The following is a 13,036-nucleotide window of genomic DNA, read 5'->3' as shown; positions in this document are numbered from 1 at the left end:
TAACTTAGATTGTTAATAATTAAGGCCTCAGTGCTGATTATTATGGCAGCCCACTTTACTGATTGTCTGAGGAAAGCTCATTTATTTCCTTTTAGCCTCTTCGTTATCCACGCTGATATATTACTCCCCACATTGTGTACTCTTGTTCAGGAATCTTTCATGAATGCCTCTGAAAATCCAAATATAGTACATCTGTCAGTTCCATTTTGTCCAAGTTATTTGTTGCATTTTTAAAAATTCAAGTAAATAGATCAGACATTATTTCCCATTTATAAAATGGTATTGAAAAAACGACCTGCTGTTGCTACCTTAGTCATGGATTCCAGGACGTTCCTACTGATATGTCAGCCTAACTGGCCTATATGTTCAAGTTTCTGTCTCTTTTCCTTGAGTAGTGATGTTACAACTCCACAGTGATGGCAGATTACAACATACATGCATGTCCCTAGGTTGAACATTTCCAGAAGTGTCTCTCATTGCAGTACAGCCCTTTCTCTTCCAGAGACATTGTGGTGTCAGATCAGGTAAGCAAAGGCAGAGGCTTGCACGGTTATCTTTGCAGTTTATTGTCTAATTGCAGGGGAAGCTAGGTTCTAAATCGCTCTACCAGAAGGGACAGATCTGTGATTCGATTAAGCATGAGATTCTGCAGATGCTGGAGGAACTGCAGGTCATAAAGGACCCTGGTCAGACCCCACTTGGAGTACCGTGCTCAGTTCTGGTTGCCTCACTACAGGCAGGATGTGGAAGCCATAAGTGCGCAGAGGAGATTTACAAGTTCGTTGCCTGGATTGGGGAGCATGCCTTATGAGAATAAGTGGAGTGAACTCGGCCTTTTCTCCTTGGAGCGACGGAGGATGAGAGGTGACCTGATAGAGGTGTATAAGATGATGAGAGGCATTGATCGTGTGGAGAGTCAGGCTTTTTCCCAGGACTGAAATGGTTGCCACAAGAGGACACAGGTTTAAGGTGCTGGGGAGTAGGTACAGAGATGTCAGGGGTAAGTTTTTTTTCTTCGGAGTGGTGAGTGTGGGGAATGGGCTGCTGGTAACGGTGGTGGAGGTGGATACGATACAGTCTTGTAAGAAACTTGGATGGGTACATGGAGCTTAGAAAAATAGAGGGCTATAGGTAAGCCTAGTAATTTCTAAGGTAGGGACATGTTTGGTACAACTTTGTGGGCCGAAGGTCCTGTATTGTGCTGTAGGTTTTCTGTGTTTCTACATCAAGCAGCATCAATGGAGGGGAGTACTCCAGCACACTAGCAAGAGCAACCCTGCTGTCCTGCGAGAGTTAGAAACAAATTGAACGTAGTGTTTGAAAGAAAATTTAACTAATATTTGATGGGAAATGAACCCAATAGAGTAGAGAGAATTATTCTGTAGATTAAAGGTAAGCTTTATATAGCAAAATGTGTGCTTGTGTCAATGACCTTGCTTCAGGCACCAATGTAGCATGCCCACAACTTAACCCTCACTTTCACGTCTTTGGAATGTGGGAGAAAACTAGAGCACCTGGAGGAAATAGTCATGTGCAAACATGAAGTCATAGCAGCAGGAATCAAGCACCAAATAGAAATAAATTGATTGTAAAGTGTTACGCTAACCACTATGCTACTGTACTGTTTGTGGTCATGATATCTTCAAATCTGTTAAGTAACACACAAAAAAAAAACCTCAGGAGGAACACAGCAGATCAGGCAGCATTTATGGAAAAGAATAAACAGCCAATATATTGGGCTGAACCCCTTCAGAACTGAGAAGGAAGGGGGAAGATACAGAATAAAATGGGGGGGGGGGGGGAGGCTGGCTGGAAGGTGATTGATGAAGCCAGGTGGGTGGGAAAGGTAAAGGGCTGGAGACAAAAGAATGATAAGAGGGGAGTGGACATAATGATGAAGGGTTCTAGGCTTAAGAAACCCATTATAACACCAAAGTAGACCTCATCCCTTTTAACACTTAGTGACTGATATCAGTTTGGGTTCTTGCTGATGGCATGATTTGCTACCACTGAGACCTTGGCATTAATATGGCTCAAGGTGAGACGGCACAGTGCGGTTTGGTAGATATGGCCACTGGAGTTTAGTGAGGGTCTGGCAGGGCATGTTATTTTAACCATCTGATGAGATTGGATATTTCAAAAAGCCTTCATTTACAAGTGTCTGGCATTGTTCATACAATTGTGGGTAAAGATATCTCAGTATTACAAGTATAATGAGAGAAGTTACAGTGCACCCCTACTTTTTGAAAGGTTTGTTGGACATGAGATGTAATTTCTGAAACTGGCTGCTCTTCCCACCTTCAATAAGGTTATGTTGAGCTCTTTTCTTGAACTGAACCAATGCCTGTTCAACTATTTGCTCTAGATTTCAGTCCTTAATTTAAAAGCTCTTAGTTACTGTTTTAAACATCTCATAGCTATCCTTGTCCTTATCCCAATAAGGCTGTGCTCAGCATTCTGACTGGTCGCATCACAGTCTGGTATTGTGGCAATGTATAGGATCAGAAAAAAACTGATGGGAGTTGCAAACTCAGTGGGCTCCATCATGGGCACTAGTCTTCCCACCACTGAGAGCATCTTCAAAAGGTGGTACTCAAGATGGCAGTATCCCTCACCATCCATTCCCTCTTCTCCTCGCTACTATCAGGGCAGAGGTACAGGAACGATCCATGGACAGTAGTTCACTTGTATATACCTATTGTAACTTGTATTGCACAGTACTGCTGTTGCAAAATATCAAATTTCATGAAACGTCAGTGATAAAACTAATTCCAATTCCTTAACTCTGGAATCTGCACATTTCATCAGCTCTTGCCGCTGGCATCTAGTTGTTCCACAGTTGGAAACGGAGATCCTACCTTACAGAATTCCTTCCCTAAGCCTCTCCATCTTGTCATGCCGCCTCCTTCCTGTAGGATGCTTGTCTTTGGACAGCTGTCGTAGCGCCCCTCTGGTTTGCTGTCCTTTTGGGTACAGTTAAAGCCTTCCAGCTACATTGGGCCTTTCCTTCCGTTCACAGCAGTGCACTGATGATGCCATAAGCCTTCCACTCCATCCTGCCCCACCTAGAAAATTATGCCTCATACACTAGGGTGTTATTCATCGATTTTAGCTCAGTATTTAACATGATCATCACTGCGGCGCTGATGGGTAAGTGTTCTCAATGAGACTCAACACCCCCTTCTGTAAATGGACATTGGACTTCTTGACAGAAGGACCCTTGTCAGTCTGAGTTGGCAGCAACATCTCGAGCTCCACCACTCTGAGCACTGGTGCCCTCCAGAGTTGTGTGCCCAGTCCACAGCTGAGTCACTACTGCACTGCCAGATCCAGCTCAAGCCACGTCATCAAGTTTGCTGATGATACAAGTGGCTGGTCTCATCTGCAACAATGATGAATCAGCAGATAAAAAGGCTTGTCAAATGGTGCGAGAACAATGACTTGAGTCTTGTCATGGACGAGACAAAAGATGACTGTGGACATCCAGAGGGCGCAGGTTGGCCACTCTCCATTGCACATCAACGGCTCTGCTGTGAAGAGCACAAAGTTCTTAGGTGTGCACATAACAGATGATCTAACCGGGACCCACAATCTGCCAAGAAGGCACAGCAACATCTACACTTTCTGAGGAGATTGAAGCATGCAAGGCTTCAACACCCTCCACCCATTCTAACAACCTTCCACAGGAACACCACTGAGAGTCCCATCTGGCTCCATCATTTTTGATATGGAAGTTGCAAGGCATCCGATTGCAACACCCTACAGAGGATAGTTAAAAATCAGAGAGGGGATCACTGTGGGCTCCCTTTCCCTGTTTTTAACATTTACTGGAAGCATTGTAGATGAAGGGCCCAAAGCATCCCTACCACCCATCCCACAATCTCTGACCCACTAGCATCAGGAAGAAGGTACAGAAGCATCAGGACTAGGACTATCAGACTGGGTAACAGCTTCTTCCCTCAGGCTGTGAGAATAATGAATGTCTCGCCATCACTGATGTCTCGCCACTTGGACAGTAAGCTGTTTACTAGATTACCTACACTGCGTGCTACATACCATGTGCTATGTATGATATGTTTTGTGGGTGCACTGTGGTTCAGAAGAATGTTATTTCATTTGGTTGTATCAGATGACAATAAACTTGAACTCAATTACTCACCCATGAAGCACCTGGGGACATTTTGCTACTTTATAGGTAATAAATCAATGCAACTTACAAAAATAGAGTGTTATAGCACAGTACACGCCCTTCAGCCCATGATGTGCTGACATTTTATCATACTCTAAAATCAATCTAACCGCTACTTCCATTTTTCTATCATCCATGAGCCTACATAACAGTTTCTTAAATGATCTCAATGTATCTGCCCGATTTGTTCTCCCTCACAACCCCATTCTCCTGCCTTCTCTCTGTAACCTTTGACACCCTTACTAATCAAGAACCTGTCAACCTGCATTTTAAGTATACCCAGAGACGTGAATCCACAGATTCACCACCCACAGGCTAAAGAAATTCCTCCTCATTGCTGTGGACATCTTTCTAGTAGTCTCAAGTAATTATTATCAACGTAGTCACCTTAAAGTACTAGAAATTAATCAAAAATATTAATAGCAGGCAAAATATTTTTAAAAATAACCAAACCACTGATCACATTGCTTTGGAGAGTGAGCAAATTCAAATGAATGAAGTCATACCAGCCAGTTGTGATAAAGTTGAGGAACCAGACTGGAAGTGCATTCAGTTCCTGAGCTCAGGACATCATTGTGAGTCCACTTTTGGCGGGGGAGGATACCGAGGTGAACTTGTCAGCTCTTCTCTGTGGACTGTGGGGCTGGAGGTGAGAGCAGTCTGGTCTAGTGTTGGATAAGAGACTCCATTTTAGGCAGCTGAAATAGCATTGATTCTCCACAGGGTGTAGCTGCACCTCCACATCTAGAGCAGCCACACCATTGCTGGGTGTTTTCTACTGAGGTAAAGCCAGGGAAAATTGAGTGGCAGAGCTCAGTCTTCACCTGCTCTATTGTTCAAACTTCAAAGTAAAATTTATTATCAAAGTACCCATATGCTACCATAAACCACTTTGAGATTCATTTTCCTGCAGGCATACAGAGGAAAATAAATGCAATAGAATTTATGAAAAACTCCATAAACAAGAACTGACTGCTAATGTGCAAAAGAAGACACATTGTGTAAATAAGAAATAACACTGAGGACCTGAATTGTAAAGAGTTGTTGAAAGTGAGTCCAAAGGTTGTGGAATCAGATCAGATTTGAGGTGAGTGAAGTTATCCACACTGATACTGGAACTTGCTAGTTGTAGGATAATTGAAAGTTCAAAGTAAATTTAGTATCTAAGTATGTACATGTTCACCATACACTACCTTAAGATTTATTTTCTTGCAGGCATTTACAGCAGAACAAAAGTACAATAGAATCAGTGAAAAACCACACACAAAGATTGACGGCCAATGCACAAAACAAGACAAACTACAAATACAGCACAATAAACAAACTGAGAACGTGAGTTGTAGAGTTCTTGAAAGTGAGTCTGTAGGTTGTGGAATCAGTTCAGAGTTGAGGTGAGTGAAGTCAGCCATGCTGGTTCAGGTCTGATTTTTTGAAGATTAATAACTGTTTCTGAACCTGGTGCTGTGAGGCCTAAGGCTGCTATATCTCCTCCCCAATGGCAGCAGTAAGAAGACAGCGTGGGCTCGATGGTGGGGCAGGCTGTATCCGCGACTCTTTGTTGGCTTTTCTATTCCTGAACATTAGTATTTCCATACCAGGCCATGATGCAACCAGTCAGGATGCTTTCCGCTGTGCATCTATTGAAGTTAGTCAGTTTTTGATGACTTGCTGAATCTGCGCAAACTTCTAAGAAAGTAGAGGTGAGTCATGCCTTTTTTATAATGACACTTACATGCTGGTCCCAGGGCAGATCCTCTGATACGATAACACCAAGGAATTTAAAGTTACTGACCTTCTCCAAATCCAATCTCCTAAAGGGAACCCCTCCCCCCCCACCCATAACACCACCGTTTCTTCCACCTGTAGTCAGTAATCACCTCTTTGGTTTTGCTGATGTTTGAAAGGGTTCAAAAGTCTTTACAAGTCCAAAGTGAATGAAGCACAAGCCTTGTTGCCCAATATGTACTCATGGTCTTGATGGGCAGCATTTAATATTTTTAATTCTGACTTGAATTGTTCTGTGGGATCGTTTTGCCTTCACCCGGAGAACAGACTTGCTTTTAGAGCAGTAATCTGCCAATGTTCCAGTGCCGCTCCTGGATTACATGCTCAAATCCTGGGAGTGGGCTTGGAGATCCTGCTCTCTGGCTCGGAGTCAAGACTGCTGCTTGCTCAGGCACAGATGGTATTTAGCAGCAGCAGTTTAGTGCTTCCAGAGTTAACGAGTGATTCCAATTTTTACACATTCCACCGCCCCCACCTCCTCCCAACCTGACCGGGCCTCTGGAAATATCCAACTTCTTCCATTCAGCAGCTTGTGGTGAAAAACATTCAGGTTTGTGTCACTCATAAGCCAGGCTGTGGAAAACCCTGCACTGCAGCAGGCAATAACAACAAAACTGAACACACCTTCTTCCAACCACTTTATTTTCCCTCAGCCGCCTCAATTACTTCCATTCAGAGACTGGCTCCGACACTGGAGACAGCAAGAAGCAGAAGGAGGGTGCGAGACTGCAGCGCTGCTGGGAGCGGGCCCGGTAACCAAACAGCATAGGTGGCATGGTAGTGTAGCAGTTAGTGTGGCACTAATACAGCTCAAGGCGTCAGAATTTGGAGCTCAATTCCAGCGCCGTCTGTACGTTCTCCCCATGGCCGCGTGGGTTTCCTCCGGCTTCCGAAGTCGTACCAGCTAGTAGATGAAATGGCCATTGTAGATTGTCCTGTGATTAGGCTAGGGTTAATTAGGGGGGTTGCTGGGTAGTGCGGCTCATTGTGCCTGAAGGGCCCGTTCCACGCTGTACCTCTAAATAAAATAAATAGACAGATTTTTAAAAGATCAGCTTTACTTATCACGTGGAGATACCAAAGGAGGTATAAGGCACTCCTTCCCTCTGCTAGCCTGCAAGTCACCCTTGGGCAAGGTGTAGCAACTGCTAAAGCTCCCCAGTCAGGGTCACGTAAGCAGGTGGTGGATGGTGGTACGAGCGGTTGGTGCAATTCACAAGTCCTGGTTATGCGACCACTGACACCACACTGACAATCTCTGACGAGTAATGACAATGGCTGGGGTCACCCATTTTAATGGCTGAGGCCTCCAACTCCAGGACAGGCTGCCACCACTTGGCCCTGGACTCCCGGACTCTCAGACGTGTGAGACGTACATTTTGCAGATGAAGAGAAGGAGGTGATTTAGAATGTTGAGTTCACATTAAGATCATGATTGACTGTATTCTAAGGTCTATCCACCTGCTGTGGCCCCTTTTTAAGTGACCATTAGGCTTGCTGGTACCCCAAGTGAGTGAGTCCCAGCTCTTCACGACACTATGGTGAAGAAACACTCCACCTGCAGGTGCTCCGGTCTCCACCCACAACTCAAAGATGTCTGGGTTAGGATCAGTGAGCTGTGGGCACGCAGTGTTGGTGCTGGTAGCATGGCGACATTTGCGGGCTGTCCCCGGCACGTCTTCGGACTGTTTTGGCCGTTGATGGAAATGGTGCATTTCACTGTATGTTTCGAAGTTTTGATGTATGTTTGGTAAATATACCCGATCTTTATCTTTGATGAGAAATGGAAGGAAGGAAACGTGGTTACTGTACACTACGCTGTCATGTAAATGGATGACTGAGAGGCGGGAGGAAGGCTCTGTTTCCACATTCTGTCTCTCTATGACTGTATCACTGCACCACAGTTGCTGTTTATTCATACCGCTACCCCCCTTGGGCACATACCCTCTGGGAATGTGAGATGTGGGGGGTGGGGTCATTCCTTCACAACAAGTGGAAGACTTCACTCCCTCCTCTCTTTGTTCCTTCACTGAGTTGTTCAGTGGGGAGAAGGAGGGGGTAGAGCCTATCAGGGCAACCACCGGGGCCTATCAAATGGGTGGTGGAGGTGCATTAGACAGCAATTGGGCTGCCAACCGGAGGTCAAGCAGACCTGGAGATTTTAAGGGTGTCCTGAGGCAGGGTTTCAACCTGAAACTTTTCTCCCACAGATGCTGTTCCACTTTCTAGATTCCTCCAGTGGTTTTAAGCCCCATATCTTCGAAAGAATGTGCTGGTATTGGAGAGGGTCCAGAGGAAAGAAAGGAGTGTTTGATGGCTCTGGGTCTGTACTCACTGGAGTTTAGAAGAATGAAGGAAATGTAATTGAAACCTACCTGATATTGAAAGACCTAGATAGAATGTGGAGAGGATGTTTCCAATAGTGGAAGAGCCCAGGACCAGAAGCACATCCTCAGAATACAAGGATGTCTTTTTAGAACAGAAATGAAGAGACAGGTGAATCTGAGGAACTCATTGCCACAGACAGCTGTAGAGTACAAGTCTTTGGGTGTATTTAAAGCAGAGGTTGACAGGTTCTTGATCTGTAGGGGTGTCAAAGGTTACAGGGAGAAGGCAGGAATCTGTGGAATTCATTCTCACAGAGGCCAAGTCATTGCATATATTTGGAACTGAGGTTGATAGGTTCTTGTTTAGTAAGGGCATCAATGATTATGGGGAGAAAGCAGGAGAATGGGTTGAGAGGGAAAATAAATCAGACATGATCAAATGGCAGAACAGACTCGATGGGCTGACTGACCTAATTTGCTCTGATGTCTTATGGTCTTATGTTCTCAAGCAGCTTTGAATTATGTTCTTATTATTTGTTGCTGGGAATGTAAAGGCACTCTGCCAAAACATACCCCAGGAGCCAGATGGCAGGGGAGAAATCTGGTGTTTATTGGAAACCTCCAGTCACTGCATCTACTGGGTAAATAGCACCGTTTTGTGAAGAGTCATTGCTGCCGCCCCCTGTGAGAGATTTTTCAAATTGACACTCTGTGGGGTTTATAACAGTGAGACGGAGGAGTTCCAGGGGCTGAGATATTTTAAATAGACTCTGTAGACAGTTTGCTCTGGTGAGGAAACATTTAACTCGTCTCCCCGGACAAAACATATGAGCTATTCAAGCAGGCTCTGCTGAATGTCCAGACTTCATTTGTTACAAAATAGACCACTTGCTCTGGCTCTGACCACTGGGTGGGCAAGTCGGCGAGTCTGGGATTCAAGGCCGGGGGTGGGGTGGCAGTTAGCGGAACTCTGTTGCAGTGCCAGTGACCCAGGTTATTTCCCACTGCTGACTGTACGGAGTTTGTACTGTACATTCTCCCTGTGACCGCGTGGGTCTCTCCCTACGTTCCAGAGACATGCGAGTTGGTAGGCTTAATCAGCCATATTGGTGTGATTGGGTAGTGCAGGCTCATTAGGCCAATAGGGCCTGTTACCGTGCTGTATCTCCAAATTAATGAATAGTTCAGGGTCCCATTGTTGGGTCAATACCAAACATCAAAGGCAGAAGGTTGATTGGGAGGCTGGGGGCACGGAGACCGCCCGTCCCGGAGTTTGGAGGGCTGTGTGTGAGGGGCTGGATCGGGTTTGTTTGGCTGTTGTTGTTTCATTCCTGTTGTTCCGCTGAGCATTGCGGGCACGCTAGGTTAGAGCCAGCGTGTGTGGTGTCACTGGCAGGCTGCCCCCGGCACATCATCAAATATGGGAGCAGATTGAGTCCATTAGGCCCATTGATTCTGTTCTGCCATTCCATCATGGCTGGTTTATTATCCCTCCCAATCCCATTCTCCTCCTGACCTTTGACGCTCTGATTCATTACCCTCCGCTTCAAGTATATCCAATGACTTGGCCTCTGTGGCAATGAATTCCACAGATTCACCATCCTTTGGCTGAAGAAATTCCTCCTCTCCTTTGTTCTAAATGGATGTTCTGGACTGTCCCAGAGGAAACACCCTCTTCATATCCACTCTATTTAGACCTTTCAACATTCAAAAGCTTTCAGTGAGATCCCCCCCACCATCCTTAGGTTGCTTTGGTTATTAAAGCAAATGAAACATACTGTGGTTTGTTTTAATGTTACATGTGATAAATAATTCAACCCGAACCTGAATCTCACTGGGCTCCTCCTCATTGGCCGACAGAGCGTTGGCTGTGGACTTTGATGAAGTTTGCCACATTGTGCCACCGATCATCACTGTGGGGTGAGACACAGGCCAGTCTGCACCTGCACCCTTTCCAATTTACAGCGACCACGCTGTGTTTAAGATGTAAAAAAAACACCTGCTGGCCTGTTTAAAGTCACTTCTTCACATGTTCAAACGGGCTTTTGTCTGCCAAGAATCATTCTTTTGCCTTTTCTCTGCCGGCAGACATTTGATAAGTTCTCCAGTCTCAGTCTGCAGTTATATATACATGGACTGTATATAGTGTATACAGGGTCTAGCAGAACAGGTGTGTTTTTACGCCCAAACCTTTGCTGCAAGCCGAGCATTTCAGTCCACCCGGTGAGGGAGAAATCATGGACCAGATTCCTCGGCCTGCCTGGAGAGGAAAGCTCTGCACCACACCTCCCAATTCCATTTTCCCAGCTAACCATAAAGACCAGGGTGTGGAAAGGTCATGGAAAGAGAATAAGGGGAAAGTGCAAAAAAAAGAATGAAAAAGGTAAATATTAATGCAATATCTGAATGTGTAGCCAGCAAATATAGAACAGTACAGGCCCTTCTACCCACAATATTGTGTTGACCTTTTAACTCACTTAACCTTTCCGCCTACATAACCCTCCATGTTTCTATTGTTCATGTGCCCATCTTCGGGTTTCTTACATGTCCCTAATGTATCTGCCTCTACCACCACCCCTGGCTGTGGGCTCCATGCAAAAAAACCCACCTCTGATATCCCCGCTATACTTTCCAACTATCACCTGAAAATCATGCTTCTCAAAATAGTCATGTCTGCCCTGGGGAAAAAAAAGTCTCTGACCGTCCACTCTATCTCTGCCTCTTATCATCTTGTACAGCTCTATAAAGTCACCTCTCAAAAGAACAGCCCTAGCTCACCCAGCCTACCCTCATAAGACATGCTCTCTAATCCTGGTAAATCTCCTCTGCACCCTCTCTGAAGCTGCCTCATCCTTCCTATAATGAGGCAACCAGAACCGAACACAATACTCCAGGTGTGGCCTAACCAGAGTTTTATAACTCTGCAACAATACCTCTTGAACTCAATCCCCCGACTAAAGAAGGCCAACACATCATCGGCTTTCTTAACTACCCTACCAGCTTGTGAGATATTTACATAGAGTTTTCTTTGAAGAAAATTCACAGCAAGTTTCTTCAAACAGTTTTGTGATAGTAGCTGGATGCTTCAACAATGTTAATGGAGGGATGAGGATTCCAGAGAGAACAGTAGAAATAGCCTTCTGAAAATATTACATTGCCTTCAGACAGGGGCTATCGATGGAAAGGATGGGCATCAATGGAGCATCTCAAAGGGTCCACCCTGGGCCTGTCACAGTGATGCAATCACCAGGAAGGCACACCAGCAGCTCTACTGCATTAGGAATTTGAGAAGGTTTGGTAAGTCACCAATGACTAGCAAGTATCAATAGATGTACTGTGGAGAGCATTCTGACCAGTTGCATCATTGCTTGGTATGGGCAGGGGGGTCTCCAATGCCCAGGATTGAGAGGCTCCACAGAGCTGTAGGCTCTGCCAGCTCCATCGTGGGCACTAGCCAGCCCACGATCAAAGACATCTTCAAAAGACGTTGCCTCAAGAAGGCGGCATCCTTTGTGAAGGACCCTCGCCATCTGGGACATGCCCTCTTCTCGCTGGAGCCTGAAGATGCACACTCAGTGTTTTGGGAAGAGCTTCTTCCTTGCTGCCATCTGATTTCTGAATGGTCCATGAACCCAAGAACACTACCCCACTGTTCTGCTCTCTTTTTCGCACTGCTTATCTATCAATCTATTTGTCATTGTAACTTACAATATTTTTATGTCATGAACTGTATTGCAGCCTCAAAACAACAAATTTCATAACATATGGTACAGAGGAAATGTCAAGGGTAAGTTTTTTACACAGAGAGTGGTGAGGGCGTGGAATGGGCTAACAGTGGTGGAGGCAGATACACTAGGGTCTTTTAAGAGACTCCTGGATAGGTACATGGAGCTTAAAAGAATAGAGGTCTATGGGCAACCCCAGTAATTTTTAAGGTAGGGACATGTTCAGCACAACTTTGTGGGCCAAAGGGCCTGTATTGTGCTGTAGGTTTTCTATGTTTCTATATGTCAGTGATAATAAACTTGATTCTGGTGTCTTGCCCAAAACACAAAACCTCGGCCGATACAGCCTTCTGTCAGTATTGCACTGGTAGTCGGTCTCTTTCAGGGGACCTGAAAATCACATCCTTTCCAAAAGCAGCTCTGCCATTCCTGTTAAATAGGGATTCTTCTGGAGGTATGGCCTTAAGTTGAAGCACTTCGTAATAAAAACTATGTTGAATGCCAAGATCTGTCAACATAGGATGACTCTCAGAGTGAGGCAATCGTGGAAGGATAGTGCAGAGGAAGGTTTCATTTTGACATGTGCCGGCTTCTCCACTGATACAGTGTATGGTTTCAGTTCCTACATCCCTGATCAGGAAGAAGCAGTGTTCCCTCCCTTGGTGCTACTGAATCAGACGCAAGTTTATTACTCATATAGATTATTTGTTTAGAGATACAGAGCAGAACTGGCACTTTTGGCCCATCGGGCCGTGCTGCCCAGCAACCCACCTACTGAACCCTAGTCTAATCACAGGACAATTTACAATGACCAATTATCCATGTTTGGAATGTGGGGGAGACTGGAGAACCCGGGGGAACTGATACGGTTCACACAGGGAACATACGACTCTTTACCAGAATTGAACTTTGAACTCTGGAATGCCCAAAGCTGTAAAAACATTGCGTAATCTGCTACGTTACTGTGGTGCCTGTTTAATCCTGAGAGTCAGAGAGCATGGAAACAGGTC

Source organism: Mobula birostris, chromosome 2, assembly GCF_030028105.1.
Source record: "Mobula birostris isolate sMobBir1 chromosome 2, sMobBir1.hap1, whole genome shotgun sequence".
In the NCBI taxonomy this organism is placed as follows: domain Eukaryota; kingdom Metazoa; phylum Chordata; class Chondrichthyes; order Myliobatiformes; family Myliobatidae; genus Mobula; species Mobula birostris.
Note: the sequence above shows the minus strand (reverse complement) of the source record.